The sequence below is a fragment of the Somniosus microcephalus genome, chromosome 15, assembly GCF_052327205.1.
Source record: "Somniosus microcephalus isolate GS21.2 chromosome 15, FLI_Smic_1.0, whole genome shotgun sequence".
Lineage (NCBI taxonomy): Eukaryota > Metazoa > Chordata > Chondrichthyes > Squaliformes > Somniosidae > Somniosus > Somniosus microcephalus.
In genome coordinates this window covers 5,273,304-5,290,290 of record NC_141001.1, presented here as the reverse complement: position 1 = coordinate 5,290,290, position 16,987 = coordinate 5,273,304, and the positions used below count along the sequence as shown (strand labels likewise).

At 45.3% G+C, this 16,987-nt stretch overlaps 1 protein-coding gene across 1 annotated transcript in view; it reads left to right on the top strand.

The window, feature by feature from the left end:
- Window positions 1–16,987, top strand: part of LOC147106511 (myosin-binding protein C, cardiac-type-like) — a 191,436-nt gene that overhangs the window by 25,592 nt on the left and 148,857 nt on the right. The window lies entirely within an intron of this gene.

Genomic DNA, 16,987 nt, shown 5'->3' with positions numbered 1-16,987 from the left:
GCAGAGGGGCAAGGAGGTGCTGCTTTTTGCCTCCAATACTTGTAGTGCTTTGTGTTACAAATAAATATTTAATTTCTTATACGTAGAACTTATACTATACTAGTAATTAGTTTAAAAACTAAACTATAAGCTAAGTTAATTAAATACATAAATTTTAATTAACTAAGTAAATAAAACAAGGTTATGTAGGGATGGCAGTGCAGGCGGTGTGGATGGCAGTGCAGGCGGTGTGGATGGCAGTGCAGGCGGTGTGGATGGCAGTGCAGGCGGTGTGGATGGCAGTGCAGGCGGTGTGAATGGCAGTGCAGGTGGTGTGGATGGCAGTGCAGGTGGTGTGGATGGCAGTGCAGGCGGTGTGGATGGCAGTGCAGGCGGCGTGGATGGCAGTGCAGGTGGTGTGGATGGCAGTGCAGGTGGTGTGGATGGCAGTGCAGGCGGCGTGGATGGCAGTGCAGGCGGCGTGGATGGCAGTGCAGGCGGCGTGGATGGCAGTGCAGGCGGCGTGGATGGCAGTGCAGGCGGCGTGGCTGGCAGTGCAGGCGGTGTGAATGGCAGTGCAGGTGGTGTGGATGGCAGTGCAGGTGGTGTGGATGGCAGTGCAGGCGGCGTGGATGGCAGTGCAGGTGGTGTGGATGGCAGTGCAGGTGGTGTGGATGGCAGTGCAGGCGGCGTGGATGGCAGTGCAGGTGGCGTGGATGGCAGTGCAGGCGGCGTGGATGGCAGTGCAGGCGGCGTGGATGGCAGTGCAGGCGGCGTGGCTGGCAGTGCAGGCGGTGTGGATGGCAGTGCAGGCGGTGTGGATGGCAGTGCAGGCGGTGTGGATGGCAGTGCAGGCGGTGTGGATGGCAGTGCAGGCGGTGTGGATGGCAGTGCAGGCGGTGTGGATGGCAGTGCAGGCGGTGTGGATGGCAGTGCAGGCGGTGTGGATGGCAGTGCAGGCGGTGTGGATGGCAGTGCAGGCGGTGTGGATGGCAGTGCAGGCGGTGCCGTAACTGCAACATGTAGGAGTTTGTGGAGAGCATCGCAATCCAGACGACCACATCTGCAGTAAGTGTCTGCATCTCGGGGAACTTCAGCTCAGAGTTGTTGAGCTGGAGTCCAAGGTGCAGACATTGTGGGGCATCAGGGAAGGGGAAAAGTTATCTGGACACTTTGATCCAGGAGGCAGACACACCCCTTAGGTTAGGTAGTGGTACAGCTCTGGTTAGTGGTCAGGGACAGGAGGGTGTGACTGCAACTCAGGCGAGTAAGGGTTCCCCAGGTGCAGTGCTGGAGGAGCCTCAGTCTTTGCTCTTGTCCAATAGGTATGAGGTTCTTGCTGCCAGTGTGGATGAGGGAAAAGCCTGCAGGATGGATGAGCAAGCTGACCACGGCACCATGGTGCAGGAGGCCATTCACGTGGGGGGAGTGAAAGGGAATGTAGTTGTGGTAGGGACAGCATAGTCAGGGGGATAGATACTGTTCTCTGCAGCTGCGACGAGAGTTCTGAAGGTTGTGTAGCCTGCCCGGTGTCAGGGTTAAAGACATCTCCTCATGGCTGGAGAAGAACTTGGAGTGGGAGGGGGAGGATCCAGTTGTCGTGGTCCACGTAGAAACCAATGACATAGGTAGAACTAGGAATGAGGTTCTGCTGAGGGAGTTTGAGGAGCTAGGATCCAAATGAAAAGGCAGAACCGCAAAGGTAATAATCTCTGGATTGTTATCTGAGCCACGCGCAAATTGGCATAGGGACAAACAGATTAGAGGTTTAAATGGGTGGCTCAAAGAGTGGTGTGGGAGGAAGGGGTTTCAGTTCATGGGGCACTGGCACTAGTACTGGGGAAAGAGGGAGCTGTTCCATTGGGACAGGCTCCACTTAAACCGAGCTGGGACCGGTGTTCTGGCGAACTGAATAACTAGGGCAGTAGACAGGACTTTAAACTAATGAAGGGGGAGTGGGAGGATTCAGGAAAGAGTAAATTTAAAAGCAGCGAGAGAAATGCCAAGGCTCTAGAGCAGAGCAGAGTTTTGGGTAAAAATAAGCAGAGTGGGTCAGGAAGGGACTGAGAGAGTAACAAAGGTCATAGGGCATCAGTGACTAAGGTGACATCAGGGAAAAATAGAAATAAGTCAAAGCTAACGGCACTATATCTGAATGTGTGAAGCATTCACAACAAAATAGATGAATTAATAGCGCAGATAGAAATGAACAGGTTTGATCTAACAGCCATAACAGAGACGTGGTTGCAAAGTGGCCAAGGTTGGGAACTAAATATTCCAGGATAATTAACTTTTAGAAGAGATAGGCAAAATGGGAAAGGGGGAGGGGTAGCCCTGATAATAAAGGATGGGATAAAGACAGTAGGGAGAAAGGATCTTAGCTCCGAAAATCAAGAAGTAGAATCAGTTTGAGTGGAGCTAAGAAACAGCAAGGGGCAGAAAACATTGGTGGGAGTTGTTTATAGGCCCCCCCAAACAGTAGTTGTAATGTAGGGCAGAGTATAAATCAGGAAATTAGAGGGGTATGTAACAAGGGTAAATCAGTGATCATGGGGGATTTTAATCTACATACAGACTGGGCAAACCAAATTTGCAGTAATAATGCGGAGGATGAGTTCATGGAGTGTGTACAAGATAGTTTTCTAGATCAGTATGTTGAGGAACCAACTAGGGAACAGGCTATTTTAGATCTAGTATTGTGCAATGAGAAAGGGTTAATTAATAACCTTGTAGTAAAGGGCCTTTAGGGAAGAGTGACCATAATATGATAGAAAGTGATTTAGTTAAATCCAAAACTAGGGTATTAAATCTAAATAAAGCAAACTACGTAGGTATGAGGGGCGAGTTGACTGCAGTAGATTGGGAAACTACATTAAAAGGTATGACGGTAGACAAGCAATGGCTAGCATTTAAAGAATTAATACATAATTTACAACAAATATACATTCCTTTAAGGCACAAAAACCCCACAGGAAAAGTGGTCCAACTGTGGCTAACAAGAGAAGTTAAAGATAGTATTAGATCAAAGGAAGAGGCTTATAATGTTGCCAAAAAGAGTAGTAAGCCTGAGGACTGGGAGGATTTTAGAATTCAGCAAAGGAGGACCAAGAAATTGATAAAGAAAGGGAAAATAGAATATGAGAGTAAACTAGTGAGAAACATAAAAACAGTAAAAGCTTCTATAGGTATGTAAAAAGTAAAAGATTAGTGAAAGTAAATGTGGGTCCCTTACAGGCTGAGACAGGAGAAATTATAATGGGGAATAAGGAAATGGCAGAGAAATTAAACAAATACTTTGTGTCTGTCTTCACGGAAGAAGATGCAAAAAACTTCTTGGAAATAGTGGAGAACCAAGGCTCTAGTGAGATTAAGGAACTGAAAGAAATTAGTATTAGTAAAAAAATAGTACTGGAGAAATTAATGGGACTGAAAGCCGATAAATCCCCTGGACCTGATGACCTACATCCTAGGGTTTTGAAAGAGGTGGCTATAGAGATAGTGGATGTATTGGTTGTCAGTTTTCAAAATTCCATAGATTCTGGAACGTTTCCTGCAGATTGGAAGGTGGCAAATGTAACCCCGTTATTTAAGAAAGGGGGGAGAGAGAAAATGGGGAACTACCGACTAGTTAGCCTGACATCAGTAGTAGAGAAAATGTTAAAATCTATTATTAAGGACATGGTAACAGGGCACTTAGAAAATAATAATAGGATTGGGCAGAGTTAACAAGGATTTATGAAAGGGAAATCGTGTTTGACAAATCTGTTACCATTTTTTGAGGTTGTAACTAGCAGAATATATAAGGGGGAACCAGTGGATGTGGTGTATTTGGATTTTCAGAAGGCATTCGGTAAGGTGCCACACAAGAGGTTATTAAACAAAATTAGGGCTCATGGGATTGGGGGCAATATACTAGTATGGATTGAGGATTGGTTAACGGACCGAAAGAGAGTAGGAATAAACGGGTCATTTTCGGGTTGGCAGGCTGTAACTAGTGGGGTACCGCAAGGATCAGTGCTTGGGCCTCAGCTATTCACAATCTACATCAATGATTTGGATGAGGGGACCAAATGTAATATATCCAAGTTTGCTGATGATACAAAGCTGGGTGGGAATGTAAGTTGTGAGGAGGATGCAAGGAGGCTTCAAGGGGATATAGACAGGCTAAGTGAGTGGGCAAGAACATGGCAAATGGAATATAATGTGGAGAAATGTGAAGTTTCCACTTTGGTTGGAAAAATAGAAAAGCAGAGTATTTTTTAAATGGTGAGAGATTGGGAAATGTTGGTGTTCAGAGCGACCTGGATGTTCTTGTACACGAATCACTGAAAGTTAACATGCAGGTACAGCAAGCAATTAGGAAAGCAAATGGTATGTTGGCCTTTATTACAGGAGTATTTGAGTATAGGAATAAAGATGTCTTACTGCAATTATGTAAGGCCCGGTGAGACCACACCTGGAGTATTGTGTATAGTTTTGGTCTCCTTACCTAAGGAAGGATATACTTGCCATAGAGGGAGTGCAACGAAGGTTCACCAGACTGGTTCCTGGGATGGGGGGATTGTCCTATGAGGAGAGATTGAGTAGACTAGGCCTATATTAGAAGAATGAGAGGTGATCTCATTGAAACATACAACATTCTTACAGGGCTCGACAGGGTAGATGCAGGGAGGATGTTTCCCCTGGCTGGGGAGTCTAGAACCAGGGGTCACAGTCTCAGAATAAGGGGTCAGCCATTTAGGACTGAGATGAGAAGAAATTTCTTCACTCAGAGGGTGTTGAATCTTTGGAATTCTCTAACCCAGAGGGCTGTGGAGGCTCAATCGTTGAGTATATTCAAGACAGAGGTGAATAGATTTTTGAATATTAAGGGAATCAAGGGATATGAAGATAGTGCAGTATAGTGGAGATGAGGTTGAAGATCAGCCATGATCTTATTGAATGGCGGAGCAGACTTGAAGGGCCAAATGGCCTACTCCTGCTCCTATTTCTTAGAGATAGTTTCCTAGAATAATACGTCATGGAACCAACCATGGAACAGGTTATTTTAGATCTTGTATTCTGTAGTGAGACAGGGTTAATTAGTAATCTCATTGTAAAGGATCCTCTGGGTAAGAGTGATCATAATATGATAAAATTTCACATTGATTGTGAGAGTGAAATACTTCAGTCAGAAACGAGAGTTTTAAACTTAACTAAAGCCAATTACATAGGTATGGGGGTGTGTTAGCTAAGGTAGATTGTGAAATTAGATTAAAAGGTATGATGGTAGATACGCAGTGGGAGACATTTAAAGAAATATTCCAAACTTTTCCACAAATATACATTCCATTGAGAAATAAAAACTCCACGGGAAAAATGATCCATCGTGGCTAACTAAAGAAGTTAAGGATAATATTGATTAAAAGAAGAGGCTTATAATGTTGCGAAGAATATTAGTAAGCCTGAGGATTGGGAGAGCTTTAGAAACCAGCAAAGGATGACCAAAAATTGATAAAATGGGAGAAAATGAAAGTAAGCTAACAAGAAATTAAAAAACAGATTGGAAGAGCTTCTACAAGTATGTAAAAAGGAAGAGAGTAGCAAAAGTTAGCGTTGGTCCCTTCGAGGCTGAGGCAGGTGAAATTTTAATGGGGAATAAGGAAATGGCAGAGACTTTAAACATCTTTTGTACCAGTCTTCACAGTAAAAGACACAAAAAGCATATCAAAAATAGTGGGGAACCAAGGGACTAATAAGAGTGAGGAACTTAAAGTAATAAAGATCAGTACAGAAAAAGTACTTGAGAAACCAATGAGACTAAAAGCAGACAAATCCCCTGGACCTGACGGCCTACATCCTGGGGTTCTAAAAGAGGTGGCTGCAGAGATAGTGGATGCATTGGTTGTGATCTTCCAACATTTGCTAGATTCTAGAAAGGTCCCAGCAGATTGGAAAGAAGCAAATGTAACCCTGCTATTCAAGAAAGGTGGGAGAGAGAAAACAGGAAATTACAGGCCAGTTAGTCTGACATCTGTCGTCGGGAAAATGCTGGAATCCATTGTTAAGGAATTGGTAACAGGGCACTTAGAAAAACATAATATGAGTAGGAAGAGTCAACATGGTTTTATGAAAGGGAAATCAAGTTTAACAAGTTTATTCAGAATTTTTTGAGGATGTAACTAGCAGGGTAGATAAAGGGGACCAGTAGATGTAGTATATTTGGATTTCCAAAAGGCATTAAGTAAGGTACCACATAAGAGGTTGCTACCCAAGATAAGGGCTCATGGGGTTGGGGTTAATATATTAGCATGGATAGAGGATTGGTTAACGGACAGAAAACCGAGAGCAGGGATAAACGGATCATTTTCCGGTTGACAGGTTGTAACTGGTGGACTGCCACAATGATCAGTGCTTGTGCCATGGCGATTTACAATCTATATTAATGACTTAGATGAAGGGACCAAGTGTTATTTATCCAAGTTGGTTGATGATACAAAGCTAGGTAGAAAAGTAAGCTGTGAGGACACAAGAGCCTGCAAAGGAATATAGACAGGTTAAGTGAGTGGGCAATAAGGTGGCAGATGGAGTATAATGTGGGGAAATGTGAGCTTATACATTTTGGTAGGAAGAATAGAAAAACAGTATTTTTTAAATGGTGAGAAACTATTAAATGTTGGTGTTCAGAGAGACTTTGGTGTCCTTGTACAGGAAACACAGAGAGTTAGCATCCAGGTACAGCAAGCAATGAGGAAGGCAAATGGCATGTTGGCCTTTATTGTAAGGGGGTTGGAGTATAAGAGTGAGGAAGTCAACAACAATAACAACAACGTGTATTTATATAGCGCCTTTAACGTAGTAAAACGTCCCAAGGCGCTGCACAGGAGTATTTTAAGACAAAAAATTTGACACCGAGCCACATAAGGAGAAATTAGGAGAGGTGACCAAAAGTTTGGTCAAAAAGGTCGGTTTTAAGGAACATCTTAAAGGAGGAAAGAGAGGTAGAGAGGCGGAGAGGTTTAGGCAGGGAATTCCAGAGCTGAGGGCCCAGGCAACAGAAGGCATGGCCACCAATGGTTGAGCGATTATAATCAGGGATGCTCAAGAGGGCAGAATTAGAGGAGCGCAGATACCTTGGTTGGGGGGGCTGGCGGCTGAAGGAGATTACAGAGATAGGGAGGGGCGAGGCCGTGGAGGGATTTGGAAACAAGGATGAGAATTTTGAAATTGAGGCCTTGCTTAACCAGGAGCCAGTGTAGGTCAGCGAGCAAAGGGGTGATGGGTGAATGGGACTTAGTGCAAGTTCGGACACGGGCAGCCGAGTTTTGGATGACCTCAAATTTACGTAGGGCAGAATGTGGGAGGCCAGCCAGGAGTGCGTTGGAATAGTCAAGCCTAGAGGTAACAAAGGCATGGATAAGGTTTTCAGCAGCAGATGAGCTGAGGCAAGGGCAGAGACGGGCGATGTTACGGAGGTGGACATAGGCGGTCTTAGTTATGCCGCTGATATGTGGTCGGAATCTCATTTCAGGATCAAATATGACACCAAGGTTGCGAACAGTGAGGTTCAGCCTCAGACAGATGCTAGTAAGTGGCTAGGGAACGGAGTTTGTGGTGGGGACCAAAAACAATGGCTTCGGTCTAGCCAATATTTAATTGGAGAAAATTTCTGCTCATCCAGTACTGGATGTCAGTCTGACAATTTAGAGACCGTGAAGGGGTCGAGAGAAGTGATGGAGAGGTAGAGCTGGGTGTCGTCAATGTACATGTGGAAACTGACGTCTTGCTAAATTTCTACAGGGCTTTGGTGAGACCACACCTGGACTTACTGTGAACAGTTTTGTTCTTCTTATCTGAGGAAGGACATACTTGCCTTAGAGGCAGTGCAACGAAGGTTCACTAGATTAATTCCTGGGATGAGAGGTTTGTCCTATGATGAGAGATGTGAGTAGATTGTGCCTATACACTCTGGAGTTTAGAAGAATGAGAGGTGATCTCATTAAAACATATACCCCAAAGGGCTGTGGATGCTGAGTCGTTGAGCATATTCAAGGCTGAGCGAGATGGATTTTTGGGCTCCAGGGGAATAAATGGATATGGGGATTGGGCAGGAACGTGAAGTTGAGATGGAAAATTTTTGAATGAGGGAGCAGGCTCGAGGGGCCATATGGCCTACTCCTACTCCTAATTCTTATGTTCTTATGTAAACCATGATTACTTCCGGTGCCACGAGCAAGTGAGTATAGAAATAAGAGGATGGAACAGATAGAAGCAGAAAAATAGGAGCAGGAGTCGGCCATTCGGCCCTTTGAGCCTGCTCCGCCATTCAATATGATCATGGCTGATCGTCTATCTCCATATTCCCACTCTCTCCCCATACCCCTTGATGCCTTTTATGTCTAGAAATCTATCTATCCTTCTTAAATATATTCAGTGACTTGGCTTCCTCAGCTGTCTGTGGTAGAGAATTCCATAGGTTCACCACCCTCTGAGTGAAGTCTCCTCATCTCAGTCCTAAATGTCCTACCCCATATCCTGAGATGGTGACCCCTCATTCTAGACCCTCCAGCCAGGGGAAACATCCTCCCTGCATCCAGGCTGCCTAGCCCTGTCAGAATGTTATACGTTTCCAGGAGATCCCCTCTCATTCTTATAAACTCGAGTGAATACAGGCCTAGTCGACCCAATCTCTCCTCATACGACAGCCCTGCCATCCCAGGAATCAGTCTGGTGAACCTTCACTGCACCCCCTCTATGGCAAGTATATCCTTTCTTAGGTAAGGAGACTAAAACTGCACACAGTACTCCAGGGGTGTGGTCTCACCAAGGCCCTGTATAACTGTAGTAAGGCATCCTTGCTCCTGTACTCAAATCCTCTTGCAATGAAGGCCAACATACCATTTGCCTTCCTAACTGCTTGCTGCACCTGCATGTTTGCTTTCAGTGACTGGTGTACAAGGACACCTAGGTTCCTCTGTACATCAACATTTCCCAATCTATCACCATTTAAGTAATGCTCTGCCTTTCTGTTTTTCCTATCGAAGTGGATAACTTCACATTTATCCAAGTTATACTGCATCTGCCATGTATTTGCCCACTCACTCAACTTGTCTAAATTGCCTTGAAGCCTCTTTGCATCCTCCTCACAACTCACAATTCCACCTAATTTCGTGTCATCAGCAAACTTGGAAATATTACATTTGGGTCCCTCATCCAAATAATTGATATATTGTGAATAGCTGGGGCCCAAGCACTGATCCCTGCGGTACCCCACTAGTCACCGCCTGCCACCCCAAAAAAGACCCATTTATTCCTACTCTCTGTTTCTTGTCTGTTAACCAATTTTCAATCCATGCCAGTATATTACCCCAATCCCATGTGCTTTAATTATGCATGCTAACCTCTTATGTGGGGCTTTATCAAAGGCCTTCTGAAAATCCAAATACAGTACACTACATCCATTGGTTCTCCCTTATCAATTCTACCAGTTACATCCTCAAAAAACTCCAGTAGGTTTGTCAAACACGATTTCCCTTGCATAAATCCATGTTGACTTTGTCTAATCTCGTTGATATTTTCTAAGTGTCCTGTTATCACATCCTTTATAATAGACTCTAGCATTTTCCCTACTACTGATGTTAGGCTAACCGGTCTGTAGTTCCCTGTTTTCTCTCCCTCCTTTTTTAAATACAGGTAGACTTTCCTTTATCCAAACTTCCGAAAACCAAAAACCTCTAAAAACCGAAAGTTTTTTCGTTCAGCGTAAGTCGTGCGCACGACGCCGCCCCCCGCCCCCGACCCCCCGCCGATGCCGACCCCCGCCGACCCCCACCCCCGACCCCCCACCGACCCCCCCGCCAACGCCGACCCCCGCCGACCCCCACCCCCGACCCCCCGCCGACCCCCCCGCCGACGCCGACCCCCACCCCCGACCCTCCCGCCGACCCCCACCCCCGACAAATTTCCCAGTCTTATAAAATACCTTCTGAAATCCGAAATTTTCCAAAAACCGAAACACGGCTGGTCCCGTGGTTTTCGGATAAAGGATAGTCTACCTGTAGTGGGGTTACATTTGCCACCCTCCAATCTGCAGGAACAGTTCCATAATCGATAGAATTTTGGAAGATGACAACCAATGCACCCACTATTTCTATGGCTACCTCTTTCAGTACTCTGGGATGCAGATTATCAGGCCCTGGGGATTTATCGGCTTTCAGTCCCATTAACTTCTCCCACACAATTTTTTTACTAATACTAATTTCCTTTAATTCCTCCTTCTCACTAGACCCCTGGTTCCCTAGCATTTCTGGGAAGTTATTTGTGTCCTCTTCCGTGAAGACAGAACCAAAGTATTTGTTAATTGCTCAGCCATTTCCTTGTTCCCCATTATACATTCTCCTGTTTCTGACTGTAAGGGACCTACATTTGTCTTCACTAATCTTTTTCTTTTTACATACTTGTAGAAGCTTTTACAATCCACTTTTATGGCCTAGAAATTCAGTTGTTAGCGCCAACCGCTAGCGCCTTAGGAGGAGGAGAAGTGGGGCGCTAAGCGGCTAGCGCCCGGGCGCGCGTGCTCTGCGCCTCTCGCGAACTTCACTCAAGATTTAGCGGCAGCGCAAAACCGCAGTGCCCGCTCAGCTGCGCGCGCAGATCCTGACGTCATTTCATGGTGCAACACCCTTGGTGCGCCCTGAACCGGAACTTCAGTGGCGCCCCCCTTCTCTGCACCTGGCGCCCCCAGCGACTGGTAGAGGGGAACGGTTCCCAGTCGCTGCAGGGCGTGGGGGGGACACTATTTAAAGGGGACTCCTCCTGCATTATAAGTGGCAGCCATTTTGTGCCAATCCTGTGTGAGAGATGGATATTTGGAGAGAGACAAAGGGAGAGAGCTTTCTACTTTAACTCAGCGCTCGCACAGGTACTTCTGGCTTCAGGCCAGAGCTTTGTACTTGGATTTAACTTTCAGTGTCATAGCCTTGAGTCGCCACATATAACGGGGGCTGCAATGGGTGGAAACGTTGGGCTTCTCCATTGCATTCAATGGGCTCAGAGACGCCGTGAGAGAGTGCCAGTCATGGCCACACGGAGAAGGGCCAACAGGCGTCGGCACAGGAGGCCTTACCCACCCAGGGTATACCGCCAGCAGTTCTCATATCTGAACATGTCTGAGGAGCAGTGTGTTCGGAGGCTGCGATTCAGAAGGGAGGTGGTCACTGAGATCTGCCACCTGCTTCGCAGAGATCTGCAGCCACAGCTGAGGAGCAGGATGTCTCTGTCGGTGGCAGTGAAGGTGACGGTGGCTCTCAACTTCTATGCCACCGGCTACTTCCAATCCGCTACTGGGGACATTGCCAACATCTCCCAGTTCGCGGTACATTGCTGCATCCGCCAGGTGACCAATGCCCTTTTCAGAAGGAGACAGCAGTACATCTCCTTCCCCATGACCCTGGACAAGCAGCGAGAGCGTGCAATGGGATTTGGAAGAATAGCGGCCTTCTCCATGGTCCTGGGCGTAGAACTGATGAACCAGCAATGGTCAGGCCTTGCTTCAGGGCTGCAGTGTGCAGGGCATGCCAGCCAAACAAATCGAGCCTCCCCCTTTAAGAGCTGACCGGCGCCAGCGTGTCTGCCTTCAATCAGCAACTCGCCGCACCTGTGCTGCGCCCGCCCTTGGTGTTAGCGCCTCGGCTCGCCGGCTTAGCACCTTATGATAGTCGTGCATCGCCTGCTTTAGTGCAGCAGCAACCTCTTGGGGCGATGCAACTCAATTTCGGCGAAGGTGGCGCTAAGTTGCGCCGGGCACTAAATTTAGCGAACGCCCGGCTGTAGTGCCCCAAATGTGGTGATACTGAATTTCTAGGCCTACGTTCCTTACAAGTTTACTCTCATACTCTTATTTTTCCCCTCTTAATCAATCTCTTGGTCCTTTTTTGCTGAACTCTAAACTGCTCCCAATCCTCAGGCTTGCTACATTTTTCTGGCAACTTTATATGACTCCTCTTTGGATCTAATACTATCCTTAATTTCTTTTGTTAGCCATGGTTGGGCCGCTTTTCCTTTTGTGTTTTTGCGCCAGAAAGGAATGTATAACTGTTGCAATTCATGCATTCGTTCCTTAAATGTTAGCCATTGCCTATCCACCGTCATGCCTTTTAATGAAGCTCCCCAATCTATCATAGCCAACTCACTCCTCATACCTGCGTAGTTTACTTTGTTTAGATTTAGGACCCTTGTTTCAGATTGGACTTCTTCACTTTCCATCTTAATGAAGAATTCTATCATGTTATGGTCACTCTTCCCTAAAGGACCCTGCACAGCAAGATTATTAATTAACCCCTTCTCATTACACAATACCCAATCTAGGATAGCATGTTCCCTAGTTGGCTCCTCAACGTACTGGCCCAGAAAACCATCTCATACACGCTACAGGAATTCATCCTCCACAGTATTATTGCTAATTTGGTTTGGCCAATCTATATGTAGATTAAAGTCACCCATGATTACTGTAGTGCCCTTGTTACATGCATCTCTGATTTCCTGTTTGATGCCATCCCCTACATTACCACTACTGTTTGGAGGCCTACAGACAACTCCCACCAATGTTTTCTACCCCTTGGTGCTTCTTAGCTTCACCCAGACTGATTCTACATTTTGATTTTCTGAGCCAATATCCTTTCTCACTATTGCTCTGATTTCACCCTTTACTAACAACGTCACCCCACCTCCTTTTCCTTTTTGCCTGTCCTTCCTAAATATCGAAGATCCTTGGATATTCAGCTCCCAGTCTTGGTCACCCTGCAGCCATGTCTCCGTAATCGCAATTATATCGTATCCGTTTACACCTATTTGTGCTGTTAATTCATCTACCTTATTACGAATGCTTCGTGCATTCAGATACAGTGCCTTTAGATTTGTCTTTTTAACATTTTTAGACATCTTAACATTTTTTGTGCTATGGCCCTATTTGTCTTATTACCACTTTTTCTTACCTGGACCCTATTTGTTAGTGCAGATTAGTCAAGCATGATTTACCTTTTGTAAGTCCATGTTGCCTTTGTCTGATCCTGTCACTGTTTTCCAAGTGCTCTGCTATTACATCTTTTATAATGGACTCTAGCATTTTCCCCACTACCAATGTCAGGCTTACCGGTCTATAATTCCCCGTTTTCTCTCTACCACCTTTTTTAAATAGCTACCCTCCAATCCATGGGTACTGTTCCAGAGTCTATAGAATTTTGGAAGATGACCAGCAATGCATCTACTATTTCTAGGGCCACTTCCTTAAGTACTCTAGGATTGGGAGAGACAGATAGCGCTAGAGTAAGAAATAGTATGGTATTAGGTGGGGTCAGACTAAGAGAGAATACAAGAAGGTCTAAGATAGGTTTACAGTGCATGTGTGTAAACACAGCAAGCATGGTAAATAAGGTTGGTGAGCTGCAGGCGCAAATAGTCACATGAGAATATGATGTCATGGCGATAATGGAGACCTGGCTCAAAAAAGGGCAGGATTAGGTTTTAAATATTCATGGATAGAAGGTGTTCAGGAAAGATAGGGAAGGAAAGAAAGAAGGTGGGTGGCAGTATTGAATAAGGAGAATGTTACAGTGCTGGAGAGAGAGGATGTCCTGGAGGGGTCAAGGACAGAATCTATTTGGTTAGAGTTAAGAAACAATAGAGGTGCCATTACACTACTAGGTGTATTCTATAGGCCACCAACTAGTGGGAAGGATATAGAGGAACAAATTTGCAGGGAAATTAGGGAGAGGTGCAAGAACTATCGAGTAGTGATAATGGGGGACTTCAACTATCCTAATATAGACTGAGATAGTAATAGTGTAAAGGGCAGAGTGGGGGAAGAATTTCTGAAGTGTGTTCAGGAGAACTTTCTTGATCAATACGTTTCCAGTCCAACGAAGAAGGAGGCATTGCTGGATCTGGTTCTGGGGAATGAGGTAGGTCAAGTGGAGCAAGTGTCAATCGGGGAATATTTAGGGAACAGTGATCATAGTATCATAAGGTTTAGATTAGCTACAGAAAAGGACAGGAAGCAATCTAGAGGAAAAATATTTAATTGGAGGAAGGCAAATTTCAGTGGGTTGAGAATGGATCTGCCCGGGTAAATTGGAATCAAAGATTGGCAGGAAAAACTGTAATCGAACAACAGGCTGCCTTTAAAGAGGAGATGGTTCGGGTACAGTCGAGGTACATTCCCATGAGGGGGAAAGGTAGGGCAACTAAAGCCAGAGCTCCCTGGATGACAAAAGAGATAGAGAGTAAGATGAAGCAGAAAAAGGGGGTGTATGACAGATGTCAGGTTGAGAATACAAGTGAGAACCAGGCTGAATATAGAAAGTTCAGAGGGGAAGTGAAAATGAAAATAAGAGGGGCAAAGAGTGTTTGAGAATAGATTGGCAGCTAACATAAAAGGGAATTCAAAAGTCTTCTATCGGCATATAAATAATAAACGGGTAGTAAGAGCTGATTAGGGACCAAAAAGGAGACATTGTAGGAATTAACGAATTCCTACGAATAACGGAGATCGACACACGAGAACAACTAAACAGGTCTTTACTCAACGGAGATGCCACAAGGACTGCCTGGGCAGCCCCATGGTTTGCCACGTGACGTCATCACGTTTTCCCGCGCTCTTAAAGGGGCCACGCCCCGTACATGCAAACTCTATATACAAAACACAGTAATGCCTAACACAATGGTACAGGTTTAGGCTGGTGTTAGAACATCGTTAAAGAGAATTATATACAGTTAGCTAGAGTCATTCAGTGGTTCTGCCACAACATAATCATGGAGGCAGAGGGCATGGCTGAGGTACTAAATGAGTACTTTGCATCTGTCTTCACCAAGGAAGAAGATGCTGCCAAAGTCATAGTGAAAGAGGAGGTAGTGGAGATACTGGATGGGATATAAATTGATAAAGAGGAGGTACTAGAAAGGCTGTCTGTACTTAAAGTTGCTAAGTCACCAGGATCGGATGGGATGCATCCTAGGATGCTGAGGGAAGTTGAGGAGGAAATCGCGGAGGTCCTGGTCATAATCTTCCAATCCTCCTTCGATATGGGGGTGGTGCCAGAGGACTGGAGAATTGCAAATGTTACACCCTTGTTCAAAACAGGGTGTAAAGATAAACCCAGCAACTACAGGCCAGTCAGTTTAACCTCAGTAGTGGGAAAGTTTTTAGAAACAATAATCAGGGACAAAGTTAACAGTCACTTGGACAAGTGTGGATCAATTAAGGAAAGCCAGCATGGATTTGTTAAAGGCAAATTGTGTTTAACTAACTTGATCGAGTTTTTTAATGAGGTAACAGAGAGGGTTGATGAGGGCAATGCAGTTGATGTGATGTATATGGATTTCCAAAAGGCGTTTGATAAAGTGCCACATAATAGGCTTGCCAGCAAAGTTGAAGCCCATGGAATAAAAGGGACAGTGGCAGCATGGGTACGGAATTGGGTAAGGGGCAGAAAGTAGTGGTGAGCAGTTGTTTTTCAGACCGGAGGGAAGTATACAGTGAAGTTCCCCAGGGGTCGGTTTTGGGCCCACTGTTCTTTTTGATTAATGATTTGGACTTGGGTATACAGGGCATCATTTCAAAGTTTGCAGATGACACGAAACTCGGAAATGTAATAACCAGTGAGGAGGATAGTAACAGACTTCAGGAGGACACAGACAGACTGGTGAAATGGGCGGACACATGGCAGATGGAATTTAACGCAGAGAAGTGTGAAGTGATACATTTTTCTAGGAAGAATGAGGAGAGGCAATATAAACTAAAGGGTACAATATAAAAGGGGGTGCAGGAACAGAGACCTGGGGGTATATGAACCCAAATCTTTGAAGGTGGCAGGACAAGTTAAGAACGCTGTTAAAAAAGCATACAGGATCCTTGACTTTATTAATAGAGAATAGTGTACAAAAGCAAGCAAGTTATGCTAAACTTTTATAAACACTGGTTAGGCCTCAGGTGGAGTATTGTGTTCAATTCTGGGCACCACACTTTAGGAAGGGTGTCAAGGCCTTGGAGAGGGTGCGGAGGAGATTTACTGGAATGGTCCCAGGGATGAGGGACTTCAGTTATGTGGAGAAACTGGAAAAGCTGGGGTTGTTCTCCTTAGAGCAGAGAAGGTTAACAGGAGATTGGATAGAGGTGTTCAAAATCATGAGGGGTTTGATAGAGTAAATAAGGAGAAACTGTTTCCAGTGGCAGGAGGGTCAGTAACCAGAGGACACAGATTGAAGATCATTGGCAAAGGAACTAGAGGTGATCTGAGGAGAATTTTTTTAACACAGTGAATTGGTATGATCTGGAATGCACTGCCTGAAAGGGTGGTGGAAGCAAATTCAATAATATCTTTCAAAAGGGAAATGGATAAATACTTGAAAGGGAAAAAATTGCAGCACTATAGGGAAAGAGCGGGGGAGTGGGAGCATTTGGATAGCTCATTCAAAGAGACAGCACAGGCATGATGGGCTGAATAGCCTCCTTTTGATCTGTATGATTCTATAACCCCCTCACCCTCAGTCCCGGCCTGGACCTACCTTCAATGGCCCTTCATCCACAGCCCAGTCTGCATAAAGCATGTGGCAGGGAGAGATCCTTACCACTAGGTGTAAAGTCTGTGGGTTGTTTAGTTAATTAATACACAGACTCCAAGAGTAACTTAAAACAGGACTTTACTATTCGAAGGTCAGGGCGAATCTGCCCAATAAATCCTGACACAGCACTTATATACCGGTGTGGTCACCGTCGGTATTACAGTATACAGAAGCCAACAAAGTAGTGCAACACCTAAAGTAGTTCTCTTAAAGGTGGACGGTTACATACAATAGTTCTCTTAAAGGTAGACGGGTACATACACTACACTAGGCCCCAAACACATTCCTCCTGTAGGCACATACCAACTTGATTACCACAGAGGAGCTTGTGTTTCCCTTGTGGGCACGTGTTCATTTATGAATGTGTCCTGATTCTCAGGGTTGACAGTCCCCATTGCCCGTTGTCAAGTTG